The sequence below is a fragment of the Saccostrea echinata genome, unplaced genomic scaffold, assembly GCF_033153115.1.
Source record: "Saccostrea echinata isolate AGI-Se365-2 ecotype Australia unplaced genomic scaffold, CSIRO_AGI_Sech_v1 ptg000009l, whole genome shotgun sequence".
NCBI classification, from domain to species: domain Eukaryota; kingdom Metazoa; phylum Mollusca; class Bivalvia; order Ostreida; family Ostreidae; genus Saccostrea; species Saccostrea echinata.
In genome coordinates, this window is record NW_026889758.1 from 8,973,324 (window position 1) to 8,992,179 (window position 18,856).

Sequence of the window (18,856 nt, forward strand, 5' to 3'; positions counted from 1 at the left end):
GACTATCAGAATTTCGGGCCGCAAAAAAGATCTGATTTTGATTAGATTTCAGGTGTAGGCGAATGTGTATGTACTGAGGGGTTAGTTAATTCATTCAAGATTTATTATATTGTTCGTTTGGACGAAGGCTTCATAAAAATATACACACTGCTTGTACAGGTACACATCAATGAATGTTCGGATTAATTCAAAAATCGGCGGACATTAATTTATTTTAGTTATCTAAAGGCAATGTTATTTCCAGAGACATTTATATTTTCTGTTTTTTGTCTCGGATTTTTCTTTTTTGTGATTTACCAGTTTACAAAGGCCTGTGTTTTAACAGCTGTTCATAAACGCTGTCAATTAATATATGATAAGAGAAAACGAGACATCTCCCGGTAATTCATTTCTTATGGAAAATATAAGGATTGACATCTTAGTATTTACCTGTGTAATTACGATGTTACAAACCGTGTCGATGACTGGCCAGGAGGACTACCCGTTATGAAAACAACTCATGATCAACTCAGCGGACCTATAATTGACTTTAATATATGCTGTAAATCAATAAAATCATTTCAGTTTAACCGATATTTTATTGCAAAGATAATGGGGAAAAAAGACTTGGGATTTAGAATTTTTCTGAATTTCAAACGCTCGATATGCATATATTTTGGGCGCTCTTGCATATGCACTTAAAAAACGTGCATGTTCTGTACTTGCATGCGTGTACATTGTATGTATCCATAAAACCTTAAGAGAGCTGATAAATGTGTTCTGATTTTCAGAAAAAATAATGGGAACCTATAAATAATTACATGTTTATCATTTTGTTCGCATACAATAACAAGTTTAGTAGAAAAAATAATTTGTTCAAGATTAGGTGTCTAATAAATTTGTAATATTCAAATACAGTTACGCATGTATGTCTCATTCTACATATTTTGGAGGCGCGTGTGAATGTGGGATTTTGTATTTCCATACGCTCGATATGCATATATTTGGGGCGCTTTGTATATATACAGTTGTACATTTTTAGGTCTCACACAAGGAAATAATTTCACTGTATGTTACTATGTAGCTTTAATTAAATTAATTAAATAATTAGACTCTCAGCAGATAATTCATGAAAGAGAAAATAAAGATTAATGCTGAGACAAAAATTTGAGATCAGAAAAAATACGCCTTATGCGGCTTTTAAGAAAGAAAATTGAGTGTAAACATACCTACCCTGAAATACACGTGGGTTTCACATGTTGACAAACAGCCTACACACCATCCAGGAAGTTGCATCATGCGCATCTAAAAAAAGAGTTCCCTGTAATTCAGTGGCACAATTCTGCTAAAAATATGATATTCCTAGTACCTGAGTCTAAAATTAAAACTGTAGACCTAAAAAAAGTTGCCGAAAATGAAAAAAGAAAAAGAAATTGTCTCTATATATATAGAACTACAATTGACTAAGTTCATTTTGATTGGCTATTTCCTTGCGTAAGACCTTTAAGACAACTAAAAGTTAATGAAATTAAATGAAATTTGCATAAAATGTCTCTTAGTTATTTATCTTTCATATACCAGTGCGTCAAAATTTATCTTTGTCCTTAAGGGATGAAAAATAGGAGATAACTCTTCCTAACAGATTATTGAATTTTAGGCTAAATTTCTATACAAATTCATCTACAGTATATTAATTTCAAAACTTAAAAAAATCTTATGAGTTAATTATTAAGAAAAAAATTTGGAATGAAATGCAAGCTAAAATGTTGGGGTTTTTGGCTATCTGCTTTAAAGTTTTTTCATCTCTAATTAATAAGCTCTAATTACCTAAGAAACAGGAAGTTTACTGATTTATAAGGAATTAATTAGCAAAAAATTGAAAATCTTAATTCTAAAACAAAGTCAGAGACTGGAAAAAATGGTGTCAAAAGAGACTTCAATAATGTACCTTGGAGCTTTGATAACAGTGATCACTGATTGATGGCTGGCGATTAAGATAAGGGGTTCTTTAGCAGTGGGGGGTGATGAGGCTTTTCCATCAGTCATCAAAGAATGGAGTTTCTCTTAGAAGACCAGGCAGCTCTAAAATAAATAAACAACACAAAAGTTTACAATACTTAAAAATGTGCACCACATACAATAGCATATATTACTAGAAAAAGTCTACAAGTGTACAGTTAAATAATAATCATGCCAAAAAAGGGACCAAAATGGTTGCATCAACATCAATACAAAAAAGGAAGTATTCCTCACAACAAAGGCCAGAAGAATACAGGGACCACCAGCCCAGTCCAATTTCTAGTTCTCATAAGAAGACTTAGTAAAGAAGAGTTTCGGGACATTGTACAGCCACAGAAAAATGGAATGTTTGCAGTTACAGATGCCAGGAGCCGAAGCAGTGAGATGAAGATTTTGCGACCCGGGCCAAGTGAAGTCCAGCCTGTAGACTCCTACATGGAAGCTGTGTCAGATGACCCGAATTCAAAATTATACAAAGTACTTCACCAAGAAAAGACTGCTAAATTGTGGAACCATGCATTTAAAGAACACTCACATAAGTTTCCAGACTGTGACGGTTCACTGGACTGGAATCAGCATGGGGAGGAAAAACGAGGCCTGGCATGGATCCTTTCCATCCGATGTAAGAAGTGCCACTATACCAGTCACCGAGAAAAGCTTTACGAAGAGGTGAGGAGATCTGGAAGGGGCCGAAGAGCTGCACAGCTAAATGTGGCCATGGCTGTCGGTCATCTGGGTACTAGTCTTACAACAGAGGGTATGCGTGGTATGCTTCTTGGTGCAAATATTGAACCAGCATCAGCCGCCAACATGCAACAGACCTGCAACAAAGTGGGGAAAATTATCACCAGAGTAAATAAAAACAGCATGAAGAAAATAAGGCAGAACATTCAAGAACTTAATGAAAAATGTGGACTTCCTGATACCCCTATCAGAGCGGAAGGAGATGCTCGGTATAATAATGCCACCTTTAGTGCCATTGGAAAAACCCCATTCCAAGCTGCCACCCAAGTGACTTATACCGTAAGTGAAAATGTAACTCAGAGGAAAAATGTTGCGGCAGTGTTCTGTGGGAACAAACTATGCAAGAAAGGCACACACCTACGAAGCAAAGGAAAGGAAGTTACCTGCCCAGGACACGAAGACTGCACTGCAACCATTCCTCCGGAGACCACCATTGGAGATGAGAAGAGATGGGCTGCAAACTGTATCGGGGAGTTACAAAGTGATGACCGTCCACTCGTCATTTCCCATTTCACCAGTGATGGAGACAGTGCCGCTGCATCTGGCGCATCTGTAAAACAAGGACATGTGATTGAAAACCTTAAAGACTTGCGTCACTTCTTTGACTCTCAAAGAAAACAGACTGCTAAGGCTCCATTCAGCAGTCACATGTTTCCGGGAAGAACCAAAGCCATAAGAGAATCCATGCAGAGAAGATTTGCCTTAGACTTGAAGCTTCGATGCAGGACAGAGTACGAGAATTGCTACAAACACTACTCCGGAGACTTACCTTTGATGAAGCGGGCTATGTCTACTGCTGTTGGTTCCGTCATAAGCTGCTACCAAGGACAGTGCGGAAAGTCCTGTCAACTTCATTCCTTTTCCTGTCGTGGACTGAAAAGCAATAAGTGGAAATCTTCAGTGTTGCCTAGTGACTTTGAATTAAACATGACAGAAGATGACAAATGTTTGTTAAAAGACTGTATAAATTTGACTTTAGGACCAAGTAATCTTGACAGAATTAAATTTCATACTTGTACACAAAAATCTGAATCTGTGAATAGGGCATATTTAAAATCAAATCCAAAATGTATTACAAGTAGTAGAAATTTTGAAAGTAGAATACATAAAGTTGTGCACTCACTGAATAGGGGTCATGGAAACTCAACATTGGAACTTTGTGAATCTGTAGGGGCACCTGTTGTAAAAGGAAGTAAAGTTGTCCATCATCTAAAACAACAACAAAATAGGCAAAATTACTTTAAAATGAAACAAAAACTGTTAAAATATAAATCTCAAAGAAAATACTATAGATCTAAAAGATATCAGCTGTACGATAAAAAATCTAAAGACACTTACTGTAAATCACTAACAGATCCAAAATTAAAAAGGAAGTTGTAAGATTGTAAAGGGGGGGGGGGGGGCATTGATGCTGTGTATTTAATTTAAATGTATAAAATTTGTATGTAATAAATATTTTGTGAATTGACTTACATGTAATAATTGTTGCTATGTATTATTATGCACTGAATCTATTCAACTGTGTAAATGGGGAAAATGTGGATATGTAAATGATGTATAATTGCATATGTAAAATGTGACATTTTCTTATACGAGGGAGTCTGTGCATGTAAATATGTTTTATTCTTAATTATTCATCTAATTAAAATTATTTTAATTAATAATCTTGTTTTTCTTACCTGTCTGATGAACACAACAAAGGTTACAGAGGTGATTGGTAGAAATACGGGTATATGGGTGTTGAAACTCTCCGTTGATGACCAGACTGCATGCCGCATTGTATATCCGCCATTTTTGATCTTTAAAAGGGGAGACTACTCCTGAAATCAAAGAAATTGTAGTCAAAATGAGAGTTACTTGTTCCTCTTTAGGTCTCACACAAGGAAATAATTTCACTATATGTTACTATGTAGCTTTAATTAAATTAATTAAATAATTAGACTCTCAGCAGATAATTCATGAAAGAGAAAATAAAGATTAATGCTGAGACAAAAATTTGAGATCAGAAAAAATACGCCTTATGCGGCTTTTAAGAAAGAAAATTGAGTGTAAACATACCTACCCTGAAATACACGTGGGTTTCACATGTTGACAAACAGCCTACACACCATCCAGGAAGTTGCATCATGCGCATCTAAAAAAAGAGTTCCCTGTAATTCAGTGGCACAATTCTGCTAAAAATATGATATTCCTAGTACGTGAGTCCAAAATTAAAACTGTAGACCTAAAAAAAGTTGCCGAAAATGAAAAAAGAAAAAGAAATTGTCTCTATATATATAGAACTACAATTGACTAAGTTCATTTTGATTGGCTATTTCCTTGCGTAAGACCTTTAAGGGCGTCGACAAAAGAACGTATATTAGATTACATACATGTACATTTAAGTTTCAAAAGTTCCATTACTAGTAGGAATTCATTAAGGTTACATATTTTGAATTTTATTATGAATAAAACAGACAATTAACTCGATATCGAGAAATAAATTGTTTATAAAAATAACTATCCAACTTTCTTGTAATTCAGCGAATAAAATATTAAATAAAATGCACTAGCGAATTAATCAAAGATATTATGAAATAATCTGAAAGATTCAACATATTTATCCACTCATGACTTAGTTTACAAAATGAATTTGGAATGGCCATTCTATGATTTGTTTTGTGTATGACTAGGTCGCTGGATCACACACGCCGATTGATCCCCGGTGACCTCCTTTGCCACGCGCTATCGAGGGAGGTGTTACATAATTGTAAACACACAAGGTGAATGTAAAAGGCGCACACTTAATGGCTGTAAATAGTCTATGCTTCAAAGTTATGTTTTATTTTCTCAGTATATTGTTTGTTTTTATATGATAAGAAGAAAAGGTTATCTTTTTTACCCTTTTTTTAGTAGACTGGTTTATTCGACTTTGAAAAAAATGAAATAAAACGAAAAGTTGTCAAAAAATAACTTGGAAATAAAGCACAAAACACTTCAAGAACCTTATTCTAAAGAATATTAGCATCTAATGTAGCCAGATTTATTATTTATAGTAAGTTTATTTTAGTTACACGCATGAAGAGCTCTCGTTTACTTGCTGAATGAAAACAGTTACCTGTATATGGGTCAAGCTTCTGGCGCATTTAAAACACAAGACTCGAACAAAATAACATTTTCATGAAATTAATAAGATGTTAAAGAACAACTTTTTTAACGACAGCCATTTCGAAATATTTACCGTTTTTGAGTTATAAAGCAAAAACTTTAAAGGGCTCCAGATCCCTAATTAGAGGGGCCAGCCCCTTTTTAGTGGTGTCAAATGAAAGGCCTTGAAATTGTGCACAACTTTTATTCTACATGTCTTATCAAAATATTTTTAGTTTTAAAGATACAAAGGAAAATATGTCTAAATTTTCGCTCTTTTAGGCGTTCTAAATTTTGACCCCTCTTTAGCGCCATTTTGAATACGGAAATCGAAAAACAAAAACCGATGTGCACAACTTCAATCCTTCTATTATCTAAATTCGGTAGAATTTCTGCTCCAGCTTTTGTAATCTCGGAGCCTTTGTCTGGAAATGAAGCCTAATAAATTTTCATTTAAAGGGCAATAACTCAAAAGCGGAAGTGACTTTTTAAACTGTTTGACAGCATTCTGATAGAATTTTGTAACGTCTATAAACTCTGCAAATTTGAGCAAAATCCGTTGAGAAATGAGCGAGATATGAGGTCTCAAAGTTGGCGTCTAGGAAAAAGAAGAAAAAAAAAAAGAACTAGAGTCGAGCTCGTTGCAATGCAACGAATAGGTCTTCCGTCGGAGCTCCGGACAGGACATAGCGACCTTGAGTCAAGGTCATGCAACATTTTAAGGTTATAAACAATCCTGTAAGGGGTATCAACTTGCAATGTTTCAACAGTAGAAAGACAGTAAAGGAATGTAAAATTCCCCTGTCAGTGAACTTGAACTTGTCCAAGATTATAGACCTTTTTGTTTTTTTTGTTTGTATGTTGTTTAACGACCCTCTCGAGATTTTTTCAATCATATGGAGATGCCACCATTTGCCGATGGAGATCTGCAAATTTTGACCTATATATACTCAGCACTCATGGCCATTGAGAAATGAGGGATCTTTTTTGTGCCAGCACCTACTGCCAGACGGGACCTCGGTTTATACGGTCTCATCCGAAGGACCGGTCCCTGCGTCCCACAGTGGGATTCGAAACTGCGACGTAAGGATCAACTCCTTACTCCACGACTCTAGAGCAGACACTCTTACCACTGCGCCACGTGGGCCACTAGACCTTTTTGAATTTTACACTTATTATATCAGTGACCTTGAACTTGCCTAAATGACCTATGTTAAGGTTAAAAATAACCTTTGAACAAATTATGAGCTTCCAGTGATACTCAATGACAAAAGGTATACCTGGAAAAGAATATTGCACTTTTCTGTCAGTGACCTTGAACTTTCAAGAAAGACCTTGGATCAAGGTCAAAACATATCCTTGGATCATAAGCAATCTCTGTATCAAGTAAAAGCTTCCAGTGATTTTATATTACAAAGTTATAGCATGGAAAAAAAATTAATATTTATCTGCCAGTGACCTTGAACTTGCCGGAAAAACCTTTGTTCAAGGTCATGACAAACCCATCTCAAGCAATCTGAGAAAAAGTTTCCTGTGTTCCTCCCACCCCTTATAAATTTATAATGCAGGCACGAATTTTGCATCTTCTTCTGCCAGTCTAGTACAATATTATCTCAAACTGGAGGATCATAAGCAATCTTTGTTCCAAGTATGAGCTTCCAAAACTATAGCACATACAGTAATCTTACACTTTTTTGTCAGTGACCTTGAACTTACAGGAATGACCTTGGATGAAGGTCGTGGCAAAACCTTTTGTCATAAGCAATTCCTGTATCAAGTACGAGTTTCCAGTGACTATCTATTACAAATAAATGGGTCGGACAAAACTTTGCTATTTTTTCCAGTGACCTTGAACTTGCCGGAATGATGTTGGATCAAAACCATGACACACCCTTGGATCATTAGTAATCTTTGTACCAAGTATGACCTTCTAGTTTCTTCATAACAAAGTTATATCCTGGACAAATTATCACGTACAGACGGACAGCTATGCAGAGGGACAGTGTGATTCCAAAACACTCAAATCACCCCCACCCCAAACCCACACACTTCGTTTGGGGGGATATATAAATTCCTATGTTAAATTATGAACACTCTTTCCGGCTCAAACCTTCTCCCTGGAATCAAAATTTAAAAAAAAAAAAATAAATAAAATGAATGTATACTATGTTGGAAATTTTTTCATTCTAGTTCAGGGGTTTCAGAATACTATTTTCAAATGACCCCATGCGCGGATCTAGAGGGGGTGGGGGCAGTTAAATGTATATACTTAACCAAGTAAAAGTGTCCATGACCCCCCCCCCCGACCCTAGAAAATACGGACCCTTCCTCGAAAAGGCGGATCTGTGTTAAAATGGTATGAAAAGTCTTAGGTATGAAGCTTTAAAAGTCAACACCCCCCCCCCCCCCACACACACACACACACACACGAAATAGGTTTTTCACGTTTGGGAAAAGTTTCTTTTCTCTCTTTTTTTTTTTTTTTTTGGCTTGTCAAGAAATTTCTGGGTTGAAGTATTTTTTTATTGGGATCCCCCCCTTCCCCTCCGGTGGAAAAAATTCCTTCATCCGCGCGTTACCCCATCTAATTTTTACTACATGTATCTGTTAAAAGAGGATGTGACCATTCATTTGAACAAAACTTTACCAGAAATATTCTGTAATTTTCGTTGTTATGGCCCAGTGGTTCTTGATAAGATAAAAATGAGAAAAATTTACAAGTACATGTACATAGCTTTAGAACGACAACGACGATAACGCTTATATACATAAAGAAAACAAACAAAGATGAAGAGTTATGAACAGAAATGCTTACATGGGCCTTTGACTTGGGAGATGAGATACTTATTAAAAATTGAAATTATTTTGTCATTTTTTTGCATTTCAAAGAGAGAGAGAGAGAGAGAGAGAGAGAGAGAGAGAGAGAGAGAGAGATTCTAGGTCTTTGAATAACAGTGATATCGGTTCAGAAAACCAGGTCCCTAGGAATGTACATGTATATAAAATAGGCAGTGCCTTTCTCTCGGAATTCATCACCTGCTTCTGTACAGCTCTATCCTCACTTGTTCTTACATGAACCTGGTAAAAACCAATCGACTGCGAAGGAAAACATTCTGGGCCTATTTAATTTATTTCGGGGATGTGTATATACGTATAGTGATGAGAGGAAATTTATTCATCTATACGTTCATTAAATATCAAAGATTGCTTCTGAGTATTTGTATACGATCGTACGACTTTGATGTTAATTTATAAAAGTTAGATTATGTAAGCAAAGATTTGTCAGATGAATTAAATCATTATTTAGCCGTTTATAAGGTTTTTTTTTAAAAATACCTGCAAGAACCACTTTATCTTAAAAAACAAATAATCGTCATATTATGGGCGCCCATGATATATTTAATTTAGACAGGCTGTTTAATTAAAATATAATTCAGATATCGACCATGCACATTTTTTTTTTTCAGTGGCGGATACAGGAATCTTGAAAAGGGGGCCCGACCAGTTTTGGGTCGGGGTAGGGGCCCAAAGCCACACACAAAAAAAAATGATTTATTAAATCTTGTGTATATTTTGGATACAAAAGGGAGCAGGCCCCCTGGGCCTCCTCTAAATTTGCCAGTGTTTTTTTTTTTTTTTTTCATTATAAAGACTTGCAGAATACATGGCCGTAGGAACCGGGGGGCCGTGCCCCCCCCCCCCCCCCTCCCCCAATAATTTTGCCGATATATAGATTAATAGACAGTAAATTATATTATACCGAACGGGGTTGAAAAAATGCCGAACTTTATTTCACAGTTTTTTTTACAGTGATATGAGAAAAGTCTGATAAATGTGTTAATTTTAAGAAATAAAGTTCGGCATTTTTCAACCTCGTTCGGTATAATATAATTTACTGACAATTTTTTCCGTATAGGAGGAACACATGGGCGAAGGATAAATAAAAAAGCGGTATTCTGCGTGTACATGTATACATCATTGCTATTGTATACTCGGATTGAACCCAAAATCCTTCATTACATTGTATTTGGGTATAATTTTCACATGTTCTCAGGCGGATATTCATTTATTTTTAGCTGTCTAAAGACAATAATTTCAGTTAACAGAGAAATGTTTTTATTTCATCGTTTTTTCCCCCATCCTTTTGATTTACATGTTTGCTTTGTACACAAAAGCGTGTGTTCATGTACCGCTGTTTCTACGCGCTATCGATGTGATCAGGGAGAACATGATATCCTCCAGCAATTTACTTCTTATAAAAACACTCAATGAAAACATATTAAGTGAAAATATATATACCCGTTAGTATCTTAATACCTTAGTATATACCTGTTTAATGCAATGTCTTCAAGCGTAACGATCGCTGGCCAGGACTTGAATATGATTTATTACCGTTATTAAAACAACTCGTCAGCTAAGTGGACCTACGATTTAAACAGTAAAATAGGGAAAATCCAGAGTTCGAAGTGTATTTATTTTGGGCGCTCTTCCACATAAACAAATAAAACCGCATTTACACGTACTTACATGCATGTACCAGTAATTCGTGTCATGGGTATATTCAGTTTATTAGATGAAATAAAACAAATGCATAAGATTAATCTTCCTAAACAACACGTTTTAAAAACAATCTATCTAATATAACTATAACGGTCTAAAATAACAAAGAAAATAACGGGTTTGTGTTTGAATTTAATATAGAATGAGAACAAATCTTAACCTGTCAAATCATTTATAAAACATACTTCGTTTTCCAGACACTAATTGCCATGCGTAATCTTCACATGCACTGACCAAGAGGTCACAAGTTTGGAATGTATGGCTTCTCAATGCGTGAGTTTTGTCAACACATGTCGGAATAGACTTATCTAAGCCAATTGATTCCCAAAGAAAACTGCATAGGAAGTTTTTTTTGTACACTTTTAAACGGGTAAAATTCATTCGACGCTCAATAGAATTTTCAAATACAAGTGAAATATTTAGGTTATCTGCGCCCGACCTAGTATTTTGTATGCAATAATATTGTAAGTTAGGAAGAAAATAACACAAACTCAAAAGTACTTAATTTTATTTTCGATTTTCCTGACAATTAAAAATATGACCTTCACGTACAATTATCGTGATAATTATATACATGCTGTTTAATGTTCATGAAAGAAATAGCAACTCGTTAAATAATAACATTAGAGAGATAAATAAACTGTTTCTTTAATACGCGAACAAAGTGGTCTTTTCGGCATTCAAAAGGCATTGAATTTTAAGTGAATAAGTGAAAGCCAGTTAAGACTAGCTGATTAAAACAAGCGAGTGATAAACAGTAAGACGAAATCATATGAAAGATTCGAAATGATTTTAAAGTAATTTTCCACAAAGCGCAATTATCTCGATATCGAGAAATACAATGTTTATAAAAATGAATATGCAACTCTCTTGTAATTCAGCGAATAAAATATAAATCGAAATGTACTAGCGACTTAATCAAAGATATTATGAAATAATCTGAAAGTATCCACTCATCACTTAATTTACAAAATGTATTTGGAATGGCCATTCTATGGTTTGTTTTGTGTATGACCTTAGGTCGCTGATTCACTCGCTGATTGATCCCTGGTGACCTCCTTTGCCACGCGCTATTGAGGGAGGGGTTACATAATTGTAAACACACAAAGTGAATGTAAAAGGCGTGTACTTAATGGCTGTGAATAGTCTATGTTTAAAGTTTTGTTTTATTTTCTAACTTTATTGTTTGTTTTTATATGATTAAAAGAAAAAGTTATCTTTTTTCCCTGTTAAGTAGACTGGTTTATCCAAATTTGAAAACAAACGAAATAAAAGGGAAAGTTGTCAGTAAATAATTTGGAAATAAAGCACAAAATACTTAAATAACTTGATTCTAAAGAATATTAGCATCTAATGTAGCAAGGTTTATTATTTATAGTAAGTTTATTTTAATTACACGCATGAAGAGCTCTTGTTTACTTGCTGAATGAAAACACTAACCTGTATAATGTGTTATGCTTCTAGCTCATTTAGAACACAAGACTCAAACAAAATAACGTTTTCATGAGATCAATAAGATGTTAAAGAACAACTTTATTTACGGCAGCTATTTCGAAATATTTACCGTTTTTGAGTTATAAAACAAAAACTTTAAAGGGCCCCAGATCCCTAATTTTAGGGGCCAGACCCTTTCTAGTGGTGTCAAATGAAAGGCCTTAAAATTGTGCACAACTTTTATTCTACATGTCTTATCAAAATATTTTTAGTTTAGAAGATAAAAAGGAAAATATGTGTAAATTTTCGCTCTTTTAGGCATTCTAATTTTTGACCCCTCTTTAGCGCCATTTTGAATACAGAAATTGAAAAACAAAAACCGATGTGCACAACTTCAGTGCTTCTAGTATTAAATTTTGGTAAAATTACTACTCCAGCTTTTGTAGTCTCGGAGCCTTTGTCTGGAAATGAAGCCCACCAAATTTTCATTTAAAGGGAAATAACCCAAAAGCGGAAGTGGATTTTTGAAATGTTTGACAGCATTCTGATAGAATTTTGTAACGTCTATAAACCCTGCAAATTTGAGCAAAATCCGTGGAGAAATGAGCGAGATACGAGGTCTCAAAGTTGGCGTCTAGGAAAAAAAAAAAGAATAATAAGAACTAGAGCCGAGCTCGTTGCAATGCAACGAATAGGTCTTCCGTCGGAGCTCCGGACAGGACAGAGCGACCTTGAGTCAAGGTCATGCAACATTTTAAGGTTATAAACAATCCTGTAAGGGGCATCAACTTTCAATGTTTCAACAGTAGAAAGACAGTAAACGAATGTAAAATTCCCCTGTCAGTGAACTTGAACTTGTCCAAATAACTTTGCGTCAATTTAAGCCATGACACATTCTGCAGCTTGTTAAGAGCAAACACCATCTTTATGTCACCGACATAAAAAAAAAATCACAGTCACGTATTCTTTCAGACTATTCATCCAAAACATCATATTCTAAGGCCATTACACACTCTGGATGATATATTTATCATCTTTTCAGTGAAATGCAAATGCATGCAATTTTTTCTATTAGAAAAGTATAGACCTTTTTGTTTATTTGTTTGTATGTTGTTTAACGTCCCTTTCGAGAATTTTTCAATCATATGGAGACGCCACCATTTGCCGATGGAGATCTGCAAATTTTGACCTATACTCGGCACACATGGCCATTTAGCAGTGAGGGATCTTTTTCGTGTCAGCACCTACTGCCAGACGGGACCTCAGTTTGTACGGTCTCATCCGAAGGATTAGTCTCTGCGTCCCACAGTGGGATTCGAACCTGCGACGTAAGGATCAACTCCTTAATCCACGACTCTAGAGCAGACACTCTTACCACTGCGCCACTTGGGCGACTAGACCTTTTTCAATTTTACACTTATTATATCAGTGACCTTGAACTTGCCTAAATGACCTATGTTAAGGTCAAAAACAACCTTTGAACAAATTATGAGCTTCCAGTGATACCCAATGACAAAGATATACCTGAAAAAGAATATTGCACTTTTCTGTCAGTGACCTTGAACTTGCCAGACAGACCTTGGATCAAGGTCAAAACACATTCTTGGATCATAAGCAATCTCTGTATCAAGTAAAAGCTTCCAGTGATTTTATATAACAAAGTTATAGCATGTAGGAAAAAAAAATATTTATCTGCCAGTGACCTTGAACTTGCCGAAAAAACCTTTGTTCAAGGTCAGGAAAACCCATCTCAAGCAATCTGAGAAAAGGTTTCCTGTGTTCCTCCCACCCCTTATAAATTTATAATCCAGGCACGAATTTTGCCACTTCTTCTGCCAGTCTAGTACTATGTTATCTCAAACCGGTGGATCAAAAGCAATCTTTGTTCCAAGTATGAGCTTCAAAAGTTATAACACATACAGTAATCTTACAGTTTTCTGTCAGTGACCTTGAACTTACAGGAATGACCTTGGATGAAAGTCGTGTCAAACCCTTTAATTTTGTAAGCAATTTCTGTATCAAGTATGATACTTGCTATTTTTTTCCAATGACCTTGAACTTGCTGGAATGATGTTGGATCAAAACCATGATACACCTTCGGATCATTAGTAATCTTTGTACCAAGTGACCTTCCAATTTCTTCATAACAAAGTTATAATATCCTTCGCGAACTATCACGTACAGACGGACAGCTAGGCAGACGGACAGTGTGATTCCAAAAGACTCAAAACACCCCCACCCCAAACCCACACACTTCGTTTGGGGGGATATATAAATTCCTTTGTAAAATTATGAACACTCTTTCCGGCCCAAACCTTCTCCCTGGAATAAATATTTGAAAAAAAAATGAATGTATGCTATGTTGGAAATTTTCTCATTCTAGTCCAGGGATTCTTGAGAATACTATTTTCAAATGACCCCATGCGCGGATCTAGAGGGGGTTTGGGGCAGTTAAATGTATATACTAAACAAGAGGCTCATGGGCCACATCGCTCACCTGAGTAACTTTGGCCATGCTGTTCATTACCAGACTCCCCCCCCCCCCCCTTGTAATACCTATTGTGGCCCCACCCTACCCTCAGGGGCCATGATTTGAACAATTTAGAATCTACACTACCCCAGGATGCTTCCACATAAGTTTCAGTTTTTCTGGTCCAGTGGTTCTTGAGAAGATTTTTAAAGATTTTTCCTATATATTTCAATGTAAAACTTGAGATTCCCCCTATTGTGGCCCCGCCCTATCCCCGGGGTCATGATTTGAATAATTTAGAGTCTACACTACTTGAGGATGCTTCCACATAAGTTTCAGCTTTTCTGGCTCAGTGGTTCTTGAGAAGAAGATTTTTAAAGATTTTTCCTATATATTTCAATGTAAAACTTGTATTTCCTATTGTGGCCTCGCCCTACCCCCGGGGGTCATGATTTGAACAACTTAGAATCTACACTACCCCAGGATGCTTCCAAAAAAAGTTTCAGCTTTTCTGGCTCAGTGGTTCTTGAGAAGAAGATTTTTAACGATTTTTCCTATATATTTCTAAGTAAAATTTGTATTTCCTATTGTGGCCCAGCCCTGTCCCTGGGGGTCATGATTTGAACAATTTAGAATTTACACTACCCCAGAATGCTTCCACATAAGTTTCAGCTTTTCTGGCCCAGAGGTTCTTGAGAAGAAGATTTTTAAAGATTTTTCCTATATATTTCAATGTAAAACTTGAGATTCCCCCTATTGTGGCCCCGCCCTATCCCCGGGGTCATGATTTGAACAATTTAGAATCTACACTACCCCAGAATGCTTCCACATCAGTTTCAGCTTTTCTGGCTCAGGGATTCTTGAGAAGAAGATTTTTAAAGATTTTTCCCATATATTTCAATGTAAAACTTGTATTCCCTATTGTGGCCTCGCCCTACCCCCGGGGGTCATGATTTGAACAATTTAGAATCTACACTACCCCAGGATGTGCTTCCACGTAAGTTTCAGCTTTTCTGGCTCAGTGGTTCGTGAGAAGAAGATTTTTAAAGATTTTTCCTATATATTTCTAAGTAAAACTTGGATTCCCTATTGTGGCCCCGCCCTACCCCCGGGGGTCATGACTTTAACAATTTAGAATTTTCACTATCCCAGGATGCTTCCACGTAAGTTTCAGCTTTTCTGGCCCAGTGGTTCTTGAGAAGAAGATTTTTTAATGACCCTGCCCTATTTTTGTCTTTTCTTGATTATCTCCCCTTGTAAGGAGAATTGGTCCTTTATTTTAAAAATTTAAATTTCCCTTCCCCCAAGGATACTTTGTACCAAGTTTGGTTAAAATTGGCCCAGTGGTTCTTGAGAAGAAGTTGAAAATGTGAAAAGTTTACAGACGGACGGACGGACAGGCGGACGGACGACGGACAACGGGTGATCAGAAAAGCTCACTTGAGCTTTCAGCTCAGGTGAGCTAACAAGTAAAAGTGACCATGCCCCCCCCCCCCAGAAAACACGGACCCTTCCTCGAAAACGCGGATCTGTGTTAAAAAGGTATGAAAAGTCTTAGCTAGGTATGAAGCTTTAAAAGTCAACGACCCCCCCCCCTCCCCCATACACACACAAACACACACACGAAATAGGTTTTTCACATTTGGGAAAAGAGTTTCTTTTTTTCTTTTTTTTTTTTTGGCTCGTCAAGAAATTTCTGGGTTGAAATATTTTTTTTATTGGGATCCCCTCCCCTCCCCCCCCCCCTCCGTGGAAAAAAATTCCTTGATCTGCGCCTGGACCCCATCTAATTTTTTCTACATGTATCCGTTAAAAGAGGATGTGACCCTTCATTTGAACAAAACTTTACCAAAAATATTCTGTGTTAATTTTCGTTGTTATGGTCCAGTGGTTCTTGATAAGATAAAAATGAGAAAAATTTACGAGTAGCTTTAGAACAACAACGACGATAATGCTTATATACACCAAGATAGCAAACAAAGATGAAGAATTATGAACAGCAAAAGCTTACTTGGGTCTTTGGCTTGGGAGATGAGATACTTATTAAAAATCGAAATTATTTTGTCTTTTTTTTTTTACAATCGACGGGCCTGCATTTCAAAGAGAGAGAGAGAGAGAGAGAGAGAGAGAGAGAGAGAGAGAATTTCTAGCTAGGTCTTTGAATAACAGTGAGATCGGTTCAGAAAACCAGGTCCCTAAGAATGTACATGTACATAAAATAGGCAGTGCCTTTCTCTCGGAATTCATCACCTGCTTCTATAAAGCTCCATCCTCAATTGTACTGACATGTACCTGGTAAAACCAACCGACTGCTAAGCAAAACATTCTATTTATTTCGAGGATGGGGGTTTACGTATAGTGATGAGAGGAAATTTATTCACCTATACGTTCATTAAATATGAAAGATTTGCTTCTGAGTATTTGTATACGATCGCACGACTTTCGTGTTAATTTATAAAAGGTTAGATTATGAAAGCAAAGAACTAAACTAACATTTGTTGTAAATGAATTAAATAATTATTTAGCCGTTTATAAGGTTTTTTTAACATCTGTAAGAACCACTTTATTTTAAAAAACAAATAATCGTCCTATTATTGGCGCCCATGATATATTAGACTAGGTGTTTAAATAAAACATAATTCAGATATCGGCATCCAAGAGAACAACACATTCTTTTTCAGTGGCGGAAACAGGAATCTTGAAAAGGGGGCCCGACCAGTTTTGTGTCGGGGTAGGGGCCCAAAGCCACATTATAAATTGATTTATTAAATCTTGTGTATATTTTGGATACAAAAGGGGGCCATGGGCGGATATAGGATTTGTGGTGGGGGGGGGCATGGATAACTTCGTTCAGGCAGGGGGTCTGGGGGCCGCCTTAAGGCCCCCAGTGGGTCCAGGGCGAAGCCCTGGTGGTGGCCCAGGGCGCGAAGCCCCCGGAAGCTCCTGGGTTTTCGTGAATTTTAAGAGTCAGTAAAACCAGACACAAAAATAGTTGTATTGATTACTTCCTTTACACAAAAGCCTATAAGATATGAATTAAGTTTGTAACTTACAATACTCTAAAGTCTTTGTAGGAATTTCACGTCTGCTTAAGAATAATGTACAGATTTATTAATCATTTGATAATTTTTATTTCAATTTTACTCTTGAGAAAGCAGAAATTTTGTGTATCTCCGAACTTCGTGAATCTCCGAACTTCGTGTATGTCAGAAGTCGTTCTGAATCATTATTATTTCAGCAAGGATGCTAGTCAACCTGATATTTGTATGTAACTCTAATGTTATTCCAAAAAGTGTTTTTTTTTTCTAATTCCATTCACTGACCTACACATGTATCTCCACCGCAGCCAACGAAACAATATAAACAAACACGCTGTAACGTGCAGTTCCCTTTATAGCAGTATGAAATAAACGAAGCACAATGATACACAAAGAATATCTGAATATTGAAAAATAAATATTGCAACGTTTGTTTTTATAAGTATTATACATATATGACAGATACACTGTAGGGTAGGGTGGTGTAATTTCGACTGATTATTTTTTTATATTTAGATTTGTTCAAGTATGTCACTGCCTATTACATGTATTACGCTCAACATTTACTGGATTATTTTTCCTTCGGAATACCTTTTATTGTTCAGATTACATTGTGTTATATGTATTATTCGTCATGATATAAAATAAATGTGTTCGATTTACAAGATATGTGTGTTGGGTAACTTTAACTGCACACGGGGTATTTTCGATCGATGTGCAAATATAAATGAAATTATTCGTGTCATCTCTAATTTAAAAAAATACATATATATTAATTTAAATTATTCTGTTGTAAAACATAAAAGATTGTGAAAAAATGCTGACAAAAAGAAAAAAAGCAATTTTCAAAATGTACCTAATTTGAAGACATTAAGTGCACCAGGTGCCTAGAGACTAATTTACCGATTTATCAAGGCATGCTACAAATATATATATATGCGCAGGCATCTAAACCGCATGTAAACAAAACAGATGATTTTTTCACGGTTATAGAACTAGTTTCTACGGAGTATACTTGTAAATAATACTTATCCTAATACTTTTTAAGTTTTTTATACGGATGGTGGTCATGATTTTTTTCTGGTAACAAATAGCATTGCGTCATTTTCATTGGTCGAACTGAGTTACCTGCTGACGCCGTATTCATGCAAAGGGTAACTTCGGTCGATTTCTGTTCAGCTGATTTGCATTTTATTTGTAAAAACTAAATACTATAAATTTAAAAGGTATGAATTTAAATTGCAAATTTAAACATAGTTGATAAATTTCACGCCAGGAATATACACTGTGTCTTTCTGTATATACAAGATATTTTTAGAGGTGATAAACTGATAATTCCCCGCAATGGTTTAAAAATACTCGTCCGTAATTTTTCGGGCGATAAAGTTTCTTCTTGGATGTAATTTTCCAGTAAAGAAATAAATTTCGCCTATTATTATCAACATTGATTTGTATATGAAAAATGCATTTTCTTTCTGCATAAAAT

General features: G+C 35.9%; 1 protein-coding gene and 1 pseudogene across 1 annotated transcript in view; one reads left to right on the forward strand and one right to left on the reverse strand.

Moving 5' to 3' along the window:
* LOC133181739 (transmembrane protein 53-A-like) overlaps positions 1-18,856 on the forward strand; it is a 30,457-nt gene that overhangs the window by 3,521 nt on the left and 8,080 nt on the right. The window lies entirely within an intron of this gene.
* On the reverse strand, positions 2,461-4,156 carry LOC133181740 (uncharacterized; annotated as a pseudogene).